The following is a 12494-nucleotide window of genomic DNA, read 5'->3' on the forward strand; positions in this document are numbered from 1 at the left end:
CCTGACAATGAAAACATGCAGTTCCAAGTGGCTGGAACAAGTGGTAGATCACACCGTTCAGATTAATCGATTTGTTGCCACAAAATTGGGGAAGTCAAAAAGACAAATTAAAGGTACTTTGACAAGAAAGTACGTCCCTTTGAATATTAGGTGGGAGACTCAGTAATGATTCCAAATTATGGGAAAAAGAAGCTGCCTTTGAGCCCGGGTGGTGGGGACCACATACGATTATAAACCGATTGAACCCAGCGGTTTATTCAATTCAGTTACCGGGGTAAAAGGGCGTTAAGTACAAGAAGTAGTTTCGCATTAATCAGTTAAAAACTGCCAAAGAGTTAAAACTACATTGATCTCGTTTCCACAGACCATGATACGGATCCTTATGATTGTCGGGACAATACTGGCCACGACCGAAGCCGAGGGAAGATGGAGAAGCGGGAACTGCAGCATGACTCACGAACATCATCAATGTGCTTCGAGAAGCGACAGTGCACTGAAGATACGGGAAGGAGATATTATTGTACTATAATAAATCCCCTATGTGTGGCATACACTTTACGAGGTGGGGACCGACTCAGGCCATCCACTTTTCTCTCTCTCTCTTTAAGTTTAAAACCCATTATGCAGCAGTCATCCACCTCACTGAAACATAAACAGCAGAACTATCAGAACCCTCTCAATGTTTATGATATGTGAGCCCTCAGGAGATAAACCATATGAGGAGTCGATAAGGATATTTCCTCCTCAAGGTAGGGAGTCTGTAAGAATAAATGTGTTTAGTATATATATTGTCATGTGTGTGACCATCATGCAACGGTACTCTTCATGTAACTGTAACCTTCATGCAACTCCTGTACACTATACTTATACCCTAGAAATGCACACCCTGACCACAGGGGGTGAACTTGTGGGAGACACTCCTCATCTCGGTTTCCAGGTATAAAAGGGGAGGTCCCACCCAGGGTCAGCACTCCTTGGTCCTGGGAATAAAGGTTAAGGTCACGTAGTGACTGTGTCTGCAGTAGATGCCTCGTGTGAATTTGTAGTAAGGTGCAGGGACACCACATTTGGCGACAAGAAACGGGAATCACCGAACCACGAGGATGGCCACCGGTAGCACAGAGGAACGTTACTGTGTGGGTGAGGACTGGGACGACTTCGTGGAGAGACTCCAGCAGAGCTTTTTCACAAAGGACTGGCTGGGAGCGGCAGCAGCTAACAAGCGGAAGTCGCATCTACTGACCAGCTGCGGACCACAGACGTATGCGCTGATGAAAGACCTGCTCGCACCCCAAAAGCCAGCGGACAAGTCCTTTGAAGAGCTCAGCCAGCTGATCAGTGAGCATCTCAAGCCGGCGAGCAGCGTACACATGGCCCGGCACCGGTTCTACACATGCCGGCGGGACAAAGCATCTCGGACTTCGTTGCGGACCTGTGGCGCACGACCAGTCTCTGTAAGTTCACAGATGCCTGCTGGGGGGAGATGTTAAGGGATTTCTTCATTGAGGGCATTAATCATGCCGGGATTTTCAGGAAGCTCATAGAGACCAAGGACTTGATTTTAGAAGGGGCGGCGTTGATAACTCAGACCTTCATGGCAGGGGAAGAGGAGACCAAGCTAATTTACACGCGCAGCCCTGGTCCCAACGTGGCGATGGACCAGGGAGTTAACGTGGTGAACGTAGCTCGGGACCCCGCAAGCAGGCAAGGGCATTTTGAAACCGCCCAGGCAGCAACAGACTCTAGGGTGGGCCCGCAACAGGGACAACGGAAAGGGGATCGGCAATTCACGCCATCACGAGGAACAATGCGTCCCGCGATGGGACCATTAACACCCACCATCAGAGTGCTTAGAAACAACCAAATGGACAATCAGAGAGGAATGCCTGGTAACAGTCCTTTCGTTAACAACAATCTCAGCCAATGCTAGAGGTGCGGGGGTAGACATACTGCGAAAAGCTGCAGGTTTCAGCAATATACCTGTAGGATTTGTAACGTCAGTGGACACTTGGCCAGGATGTGCAAAAAGGCTGTAGCGAGACTAATCTATGAGACAGAGGAACCAGACGAGGGGTCTGCAATGCAGAATGATGCCTGGGGAAAAGCCATGGATGCTGAAGTTCAGCGGGTTCATGTGGCTGACGTTCACAGCTCATACACAAAAACGCCACCCATAATGATGAAAGTTTTATTGAATGGCATCCCGGTGCACATGGAGCTGGATATGGGAGCTAGCCAGTCACTTATGAGCGCCCAACAATTTGAGAGACTATGGCCACACAGAGCTAGCATGTCCAAACTGGAACGCATTGACACGCAGCTACGGACGTACACCAAAGAGATCATCCCAGTGCGAGACAGTGCAAACTTGATGGTAACACATAATGGATCACAGAACCGGCTGCCACTCTGGATTGTCCTGGGAAATGGCCCCGCGCTCTTGGGGAGGAGTTGGCTAGCCGAGATGAATTGGAAATTGGGAGATGTGCACGCCATTTCATCGGTGGAGCAAAGTTCATGCTCACAGGTCCTACAAAAATTCGGGTCACTCTTTCAACCCGATGTCGGAACATTCAAGGGCACCAAAGTAGTGATACGCATCACTCTGGACGCCAGACCAGTGTACCTCAAAGCCAGAGCGGTGCCGTATGTGATGCATAAGAAAATTGAAAGTGAATTGGACAGGCTGCTCAGTGAGGGTATAATTTCGGCCATTGAATTCAGCGACTGGGCAAGTCCTATCGTTCCTGTCCTTAAAGCAGATGGCTCGGTCAGGATTTGTGGCGACTACAAAGCCATCATCAACCGAGTGTCGCTGCAAGACCAATACCCGCTCCCGAGAGTGGAGGACCTTTTTGCTGGCAGGTGGCAAGCTGTTCACGAAGCTGGACCTCACTTCGGCCTACATGACTCAGGAACTGGCTGAAGAATCCAAGCTTCTGATCACCCTCACGATGCACAAGGGATTATTTATCTACAACAGGTGTCCGTTTGGCATTCGTTCGGCGGCAGCTATCTTTCAGAGAAACATGGAAAGCTTGCTCAAATCCATTCCTGGAACAATCGTATTCCAAGACGACATCCTTATAACGGGTTGAGACACTGAGGAACACCTCCACAATCTGGAGGAGGTGCTACGCCGACTGGACCGGGGAGGCTTGCGACTGAAAAAGGCCAAGTGTGTGTTTTTGGCCCCAGAGGTCTAGTTTTTGGGCAGGAGGGTTGCCGCAGACGGGATTCGGCCCACTGAATCAAAAACGGAGGTGATCCGCCGGGCGCCCAGGTCCTGCAACACGTCGGAGTTGCGATCATTCCTGGGACTTTTGAACTATTTTGGGAACTTTCTGCCGAACTTAAGCACATTGTTGGAGCTGTTACACATGCTCCTACGTAAAGGCTGTGAATGGCTTTGGGGGGCACTGTCAAGAACGGGCTTTCAATAAGATGAGGAACCTGCTGTGTTCTAACAGACTGTTGACTTTGTATGACCCTTGTAAAAAACTGGTTTTAACATGCGATGCATCATCCTACGGGGTTGGGTGTGTGTTGCAGTAGGGTAATGATGACGGCCGACTCCAACCGGTGGCTTATGCCTCCAGGTTACTCTCCCAGGCAGAGCGTGGATATGGCATGGTCGAAAAGGAAGCACTCGCTTGTGTTTACGGTGTGAAAAAGATGCACCAGTACCTTTTCGGTAAACGGTTCGAGCTAGAAATGGACCACAAGCCGCTAACATCCCTGTTGTCCGACAGCAAGGCCGTCAATGCCAATGCGTCAGCCCGCTTACAGCGATGGGCTCTCAAGCTGGCTGCGTATGACTACACCATACGGCACCGCCCAGGCACCGAAAATTGCGCTGATGTGCTCAGCAGGCTGCCACTGGCCACCACCGAGGGGGTGTCGGAGCAGAGCACTGAGATGGTCATGGCCGTAGAGGATTTTGACACCGCAGGCTCCCCCATCACAGCCCGCCAAATCAAACTCCGAACCAACAGGGACCCCCTGCTATCCATGATAAAGAAATGTGTTCTGTCTGGCGATTGGGCACCCGCACACAGGGCGTGCCCCGAGGAGGTCAGACCGTTTCAGAGACGGATGGATGAGCTCTCCATCCAAGCCGACTGCCTGCTATGGGGCAGCCAGGTAGTCATGCCCCAGAAAGGAAGGGAAACGTTCATCAGGGAACTCCACAGCGAGCACCCCGGCATCGTGTTAATGAAGGCCATTGCCCGGTCACATGTATGGTGGCCGGGGATTGACTCAGACCTGGAACACTGGATTCGCAGGTGCATGATGTGTGCCCAACTGGGCAATGCCCCCAGGGAGACCCACTCAGCCCGTGGCCCTGGCCCACCAGGCCATGGTCACGTAGACTATGTGGGCCCGTTCATGGGGAAAATGTTCCTGATCGTTGTTGATGCATACTCGAAATGGATCGAGTGCATCATATTAAAATCGTGCACGCCGTCCATCACCGTGGAGAGTCTGCGTACGGTTTTCGTGACCCACGGCCTGCCGGACATCCTGGTCAGAGACAATGGCCCGTGTTTCACCAGCCATGAGTTCCAAGAGTTTATGTCGGGTAATGGCATTCAACACGTCCGAACAGCGCCGTTCAAGCCGGCTTCCAATGGCCAGGCGGAATGCGCGGTCCAAGTCATAAAACAGGGCATGCTACGCATCCAAGAAACATCCCTTCAGTACCGTCTATCGCGCCTCCTGCTGGCCTACAGGTCCCGCCCGCACTCACTCACAGGAGTCTCGCCAGCGGAACTCCTCATGAAACGCACGCTTAAAACGCAGCTGTCCCTTATTCACGCAGACCTGGCAGACATTGTTGAGGGCAAGCGCCAGTCCCAAACCAAGTTCCATGATCGAAACTCAAGGGGGAGGTGCATAGAAATGGATGACCCGGTATTTGTTCTTAACCATGCTTTGGGATCCAAGTGGCTTGAGGGCACAGTAATTGGCAAAGGAGGAAATAGGGTTATAGTGGTCAGACTAAACAATGGGCAGATATGCCGCAAACACTTGGACCAAGTAAAGAAAAGGTTCAGCATAGACACGGAGGAACCTGAAGAAGAGCATGAGATGTCACCCACACCACTGCTAGTGGACGAGCAACAAGGACAGTCCACAGTATGCACAGTCCCTGCGGCCAGCCCGGACAGGCCGGAATCACCTCAGGTGACAGAGACGCATGCCAAAGCTCAGCCACCAGAGCCACAACTGCGGCGCTCCACGAGAGAGCGTCGACCACCTGAAAGACTTAACCTTTGACACAAAATGACGTAAGGGGGTGGTGATGTCATGTATGTAACCATCATGCAACGGTACTCTTCATGTAACTGTAACCTTCATGCAACTCCTGTACACTGACCACAGGGGGTGAACTTGTGGGAGACACTCCTCACCTGGGTTTCCAGGTATAAAAGGGGAGGTCCCACCCAGGGTCAGCACTCCTTGGTCCTGGGAATAAAGGTTAAGGTCACATAGTGACTGTGTCTGCAGTACATGCCTCGTGTGAATTTGTAGTAAGTTGCAGGGACACCACATATATAAATGTTAAAGGTGTAGATTATACAGAAAGGCTGCAGTTTCGAACGAAACAAAATGGATAACTTCCCCAAGTTCATGTCTCCTCTGGCTGGGCAGAGCTCAAGCAATAAAGGAAGCATGGCTTTGAAACTCACCAAACTAGAAAAGGTGTCAATTGGAAAGCCACGAACCTAATCTAGGAATGGCACCGGGCCTCCAGACAGACACATGTATGAGGAGAAGCCAATCAGGAATTGTCCTGGAAACAATACCCAATCCTGAGGCTTTCTCAGAAACAATGGTCTTAAGGGATATAAAAAGGGACTGACTATTTGTACTGCACTTTTTCTGTCCTTCTGCGCTTGCGTCCTCTTGAGATTCTGCCCCCTATGCCACCCGCCCGAAATCGTAACCGGAAGTGGGGCCCCGAACCGGATGTGGGACCCTGCGATCAGTCCGACCACGTTGTTGCTCCACGGGTTCTTCGACTGAACTGTTGCTCCTCCGGCCGACCGGGCCTCCCTCTGAGCCCCGAGCCTCCTGTGAGCCCCGAGCCTCCCGCGAGCCCCAAGCGGTGGCGGGGGAAGAGCGGTGGCGGTGGCGGGCGGCCGGGGGTAGGGAGAGAGAGCCGGGAGTGGGAGGGGGTGAGAGAACCTCGGGGGAGGGAGAGAGAGAGCCGGTGGGGGGGGGTCGGGGGTCGAGAGAGAGAGCCTGGGGGTGGGGGTGAGAGAGAGAGAGCTTGGGGGGGAGGGGAAGAGAGAGAGATGTAGAGAGAGAGCGAGCCTGAGGGGGGTGGGGGGGAACAGAGAGAGCCGGGGGGGGGGGGCGCAGAGGGAGACAGAGAGAGAAAGATTGAGGAGAGGGACAGAGGGAGGGAGAGCCGGGGGTGGAGAAGAGAGGGAGAGAGCTTGGGGGGGCGGGGGGGTGGAGAGAGAGAGAGAGCCTGGGGGGAGAGCGAGAGAGAGAGAGAGCTTGGGACGGGGGGAAGAGAGAGACATGGGGAGGCGGGGGGGTGGCGAGAGAGACACAGGGCGGGTGGGGAGGGGATTGGAAGAGAGAGAGGTTCTTCCAACCCCCTTTACACCCATACTCGACTCCTCGGAAAGCTCGGTGCGTGTGTTACAAGGGACATCGTTGGAGTGGATGAAACCCTGAAGTCATGACACTCACTATTCACTTCGTACCCAATAAACCTTTTAACAATCCGCACACAATGCCCCATCTATGGCAGGCGGGGGGTAAGGTCATGCACTTGCGTTGGGGTAAGGGACTTCAGCTGGGTGGGGCAGCACTTGTGCTGGGGTAAAGGACTTCGGCTGGGGGAAGCAGCACATGTGCTGGGGTAAGGGCCATCTGCTTGCGGAGGCAGCACTTGCGCCGGTGTAAGGGACTTCGGCTGGGGGAGGGATGCACTTGTGCTGGGGTAAGGGACTTCAGCTGGAGGAGGGATGCACTTGTGCTGGGGTAAGGGACTTTGGTTGGAACATGGTGGCTTTTGGGGAGATCTATCCTCTGTGGCTTCTGAAGTCAAAATGGATCGAATTACAAATTGGAAAGTCAGTCAGAACTTGGGCTGGGTGGTTCCAGTTACACATTACAGAGGAACTTCAGGGTGTGGCTTATCCTCTAAGGGGACCAATAAGCAATAAGTCAAGTTATATTAGTGAGCCAATCAGAGACAAGGCGGCCAGTTTGGCAGTACAAATAGACGCACCAAGCCAAAGATTGCTGGGTCTCTCTTTTCTTAAGCACACGGCAAAAGCAGGGCCTTCCTCTACAGACCAAGAAGTAGGCCGTGTGCTTTGGCAGAGGGAAGTGAGGTATACCTTTTTATACCTTTTTATACTTTTTTATACCTTTTTATAAATGATTATTATAACATAATTGTATCTGTTGTAACTAAGTAGATCCATAAGATAGCTGATGACTGTTGATAGATGTGCATGTGTGTGTGTGTGTTTAATAAGCTATTTCAAATTGTTTTAAAAGAATTGGTCTTGCTGTCAATTTAATGCCAGAGATTTAAAAATCTTACACAGGGAACTTCACTTCAGGATCAGCCTCAGGCCGGGGCTGATGAGTTCGAGGATGATTCTCCTTTTTTCAGCAGAGTTTGCTGGGCTGTAACCAGATTTTTTCTCTCTTCCACCCCTCTTCCACATAATGCCACCAATGACAAGAGCAATCAGGGCAGCAGCGGCAATCACAATTTCAACAATCAAACCGAGATTTGTTCCCTGTGGAGATCCTAGTCACTCGGAACGTCCGGTCCCAGTCTTTGATCTTCACTCCTGCTTTGTCGAACTGCTCATATTGACAGGAATAGGTGGTTTTATCCTCGAGCTCGTTCTTAGCCCATCTCGTGAGCTGGTAGGTGCAGTCATGCTTGGACAGGATGCCACAGGATTCTGTGTCTACGAGCGGCTTGCCATTTCTCAGGAGGGTAACTTTGATATCACGAGGGTAAATACCCGTGACAAGGCAGGAGAGTTGGGTCAGTTTAATATTTGACGCATTGTTCACAGAGGAAACATTTGAGGAGCAACGGGTCTCAGTTCTCTCTCTCCGGCCTTCAGGTATTTCCTCAGCCACTTGATGCAGATCTGCTCCAGGTAACCCTTCTTTCACTGGTTGCCGGCTCTGTCCTGGTCCCACTTGCGCTTGGCCGTCTCTTCGCACTGCAGCACTGCCACCCACACCAGGTGCTCCTTGTCCAACGCGATGCTGTATCACGCGTCCCAGCCTTCGATATGGAACCCGCGGTTGGTGCCGTCACCCTGCAGCTTACAGCCGTATGGCATTTGCAGCGTGTGGATCCCGCCAGTCTGGTTGGTCCGGGTGCTCAGGGTCCTAATATTGGTCTTCTGAATCTGCTCCCAGCCCCGCAGTTTCTGTGTCTCTTCCTCCCAGTACTACACATCCTGGCTCTCCTCCAACCACTCCTGCCACGGGACAAACTTCCCCACGGCGCTGTCGTAGACTCTGATGCGGAGATCGTTGACCAAATTCACCGCCACGAACTCCGACACCTCGGCCGCTCCTGACAGTGACATGTAGAAAGCTCTCCAGGATTGCGAACCCTCCATTTTCCCATCAATGATCTGTGTCCTGGGGCTTGGATAAGCCACTGGTTAGGTCCCAGTTGGATACTGTGTCTAATTCTGGGAACCACATTTTAGGAAGGATGTCAAGGCCTTGGCGTGGGTGCAGAGGAGATTAACTAGAATGGTACCAGGGATGAGAGTCTTTAGTTATGTGGTGAGGTACGTGAAGCTGGGGGTGTTCTGCTTAGAGTAGAGAAGGTTAAGGGGAGATTTAATAGAGGTGTTCAAAATTATGAAGGGTTTTGATAGAGCAAATAAGGAGAAACTATTTCCACTAGCTTAATATATCAGCACACCCTTGGGTTCGTATTAATTCACACACTCTGATAGTTCTCCAACTTGTAATGATAGCGTATTTGATATATGTAACCCGTGGAGTAAAGAAAGATGTTAAAACAGCTTAAGAATTGCAGTGGACTGCTGGAAGCAGCTCAACTCTGGAACGAAATTAAGTGAAGGAAGAACATTTTACTTTGATGCATAAGCCAAATGTGTATCTATAATCATGACTAACTGCACTAACGAATTAATGATGGATGAAAATCCGAAGCAATGTAGAGGAGACCTCGGGCGAGGTGAGGACAAAATAAGGGCCAATGAACAGAGGATACCCCAGGTGGGGGCAGAACTGGAACCGAACTGAATCTGTATGAGGGGTCGAAGGTTGCTCCTCCCCCTCAATGGAGTGGACTGTGAGAAAGGGGGAAATCTTAATTTCGGAGTCTCCCTGACTAGAGTAAATGAAGTAAGTATTATTAGTTATAGTCTTAAGTTTGTATTGTTTGTAATGTGTACTGATAGGCAATGCACAATGATGCTTGATTAATCATGCTTTTAATACTAGTGTAATATGCCTTGGGTAGAAGCGGTTAGTTGTTAAAATGGAAGAAACGCGGGTGTTGGGCCTCTCTTGACCAACATTTTAAAAGTGCTTCTCAGCAAACTTATTAATAAAAATAGACAGCTTGGCTGTGGGAACAGAACTAGCAAGGTCATATGTGACTGCCATTGTCTTGGAATATTAGGATATCTGCAGGGAATTAAAAACATAGGCAAAAGGCAAGGACACCATGGGGCCGAAATTGCCTCTCTCCTCAAGGTCAAATTATAATGGGGCGGTAAGGCCTTTTCGACCGGGGGCAGGCGGATGGGCCGATCCATCAGAAATTGCCTCCCGGGCCGAGAGCGGCGGAAAAGGGTTTCCACCCCACCCGTGTTGCCGTCCTGTCGGGCACGCGCCGACCCCATACTGCCCGGTGGCAACCCTTTCCACCCCACGAGGGAAATTGCCACACAGGAATGGAGCAGCTGCCGCTTGGTGCCCTCCACAACATTTCCTGGCGGGATGCTGCCAGTGATTGGGGGGGTGCATCCGGCCTTAAAGCGGAGGGCGCTCCGCCACTGCCATTTTACTTTAATTGTCGGCCGACTCTGAAGTCAGCCTGACAATGGCGGCCACAGGTTCGGCTGGGCCGCCAACATGCAGCCCGGCACTCCCTCTTGGGTGCTGGACCGCTGGCCCGGCCGAAGCCCTCCCTGGTGGCCCAATGGGTGCCACTAAAGTGGCTGCAGAGCTCGCAGTGGCTCGCCCCTTTAACTGAAGCGGAGGGACGTTGCTACAAGTCTCCAAGGATTGGGGCGGAGAATAATCATTTATTTAGAAAGCTGTGCTCCATTTGGGACGGAGGGCAATTTCGGCCCCCTTATCTCTACCTATGGAGACATGTTCCGTTTGTGTTGTAACTACCCCAGATATGAGGGTTGATGATGATAAAACAGATGATGTCAGGGTGTCATGAGATCAGGACCTGACGGGCAGGCGGGATCATTAGGGAGGTGGCATCCCTGTAATTGAACATGGGGGTTTCAGGTGTAAGTCAATGATTTGGTTAACTGATTCCCATAGGCTTTGCTGGGAAAAAATAGTATGTCTCTCAAACACTTAGGTTGTGGAGGCATTCGGCAAGATGCTTGGGAACATCCACCAGACGAGCCAAGGAGGGTTTCAGGTTGGCAGAGGACCCACACACGACACACTGGGCGGACGAGCAAGCCTAGAGGCCAGGTCTGACTGGCGTTGACCAGTGGAGATCGCATCTTCTACCCAGGGCCAAATGGGTAATATAAACCTTGATTGCGCCTTGTTTAACTACTGCTCAGATGCTGAAATGTATCAAATCTCACTTTCATTGAATAAAATATAATTACTGCCACCAATACTGGTCAAGTCGAATCTTTCAGAACTTAGGAGTGAATATGTTAATTGGCACAGACCCGGAAACTCAACAAAGGTAATTGGCAAAAGAACCAGAGGGAAGATGAGGAGAAAGATTTACACAGCGAGTTGTTATGGTCTGGAATGCACTGCCTGAAAGGGTGGTGGAAGCAGATTCAATAGTAACTTTCAAAAAGTAATTGGATAAATACTTGTAAAGGAGAAATTTGCAGGGCTATGTGGAAACAGCAGGTGAGTGGGATTAATAGCTCTTTAAAAGAACTGGCACAGGCACAATGGCCTGAATGGTCTCTTTCTGTGCTGTATAATTCTATGCTTCTATAATTACTAGTGCAGTTTCTGCGCAAGCCTGCGCCACTGTGTGCGTTTGTCTTTGTCAGTGTCTATCCCTATGTCTATGTCTGTATCTATCTCTGTGTCTATGTTGTTTGTCTATTGTATCGACATTATGGCCTTGACAAGTGATGACATCTTTCTCCGCATGGCTGCATATTCCATCACTTGCCCTGCCCAAACCGATGCGGTGGCAGTGTGGTCCTTATCATCAAATCACACCTTGGTCTGTCCCTCTCACCTTGTTCCAGCACTCTCGCCTCTCCTTTAAAATCCTCATTCTCTACAGCCCACACAAATACCATGCCAAGTTTCTCAATGAGATATCTTCACTGCTTTCCTCCCTCAACCTCTGCACCAAGCGACCTGGATCCCCTCCTATTTCTCAGCTACGTGTTGCCCTTCGGCGATACCATCCAAAAACTCAATGTCATGTTCCACATATATGCTGACGACACCCAGCTCTACCACCTCTCTTGACCCTGCCACAGCTTCTGATTTGTCACACTGCTTGTCCAACATCCAGTACTGGATGAGCAGAAATTTCCTCCAACCAAATATTGGGAAGACCACTGTCTTCGGTCCCCGCCAGAACCTCTGTTCCCTTGTCGCTGATTCCATCCTTCTACCTGGTAACTGTCTGAGACTGAATCAGACCGTTCGCAAACTTGATGTTGTATTTGACCCTGATGAGTTTCGGCCACATATCCTCTCCAACGCCAAGACCACCGACTTCCACCTCCATTACATCGCCCGATTCACTCTTGCTTCAGCTCATCTGCTGCTGAAATCCTCATCCATGCCTTTGTTACCTCTGGACTTGATTATTCCATTGTTCTCCTGGCCAGCTTCCCATCTTCCATCCTACATAAACTTGAGCTTATTCGCTGCCCATGTTCTAACTCACACCAATCATCCCTGTGCTCCCTGACCTACATTAGCTCCCAGTCTGGTAATGCTGCGATTTAAAAATTCTCATCCCTGTGTTCAATCAAATTCCTCCATGGCTTTGCACCTCCCTATCTCTAATCTCCTCCAGCTCCATTAGCCTGCAAGAGCTCTGCGCTCTTCCAGTTCTGCCCTCCTGTGCATCCCCAATTTCCTTCACTCCACCTTTGACGACTGTGCCTTCAGCTGTCAAGGCCATGAGTTCTGGAATACCCTCCCTAAACCTCTCCGTCTCTCTAAAAAGAAGGACTTGGATTTATATAGCGCCTTTCATGACCACCGGATGTTTTAAAGAGCTTTACATCCAATTAAGTACTTTTTTGGATAGTCACTGT

The 12494-nt window shown here is 50.6% G+C and overlaps 1 protein-coding gene and 1 pseudogene across 1 annotated transcript in view; both read right to left on the reverse strand.

Annotated features, from left to right (window-relative positions):
- shank3a (SH3 and multiple ankyrin repeat domains 3a) overlaps positions 1 to 12494 on the reverse strand; it is a 1463579-nt gene that overhangs the window by 799356 nt on the left and 651729 nt on the right. The gene's annotated exons all lie outside the window — the stretch shown is intronic.
- On the reverse strand, positions 1546 to 8624 carry LOC139279036 (major histocompatibility complex class I-related gene protein-like; annotated as a pseudogene).

Source organism: Pristiophorus japonicus, chromosome 13 (genome assembly GCF_044704955.1).
Source record: "Pristiophorus japonicus isolate sPriJap1 chromosome 13, sPriJap1.hap1, whole genome shotgun sequence".
NCBI classification, from domain to species: domain Eukaryota; kingdom Metazoa; phylum Chordata; class Chondrichthyes; family Pristiophoridae; genus Pristiophorus; species Pristiophorus japonicus.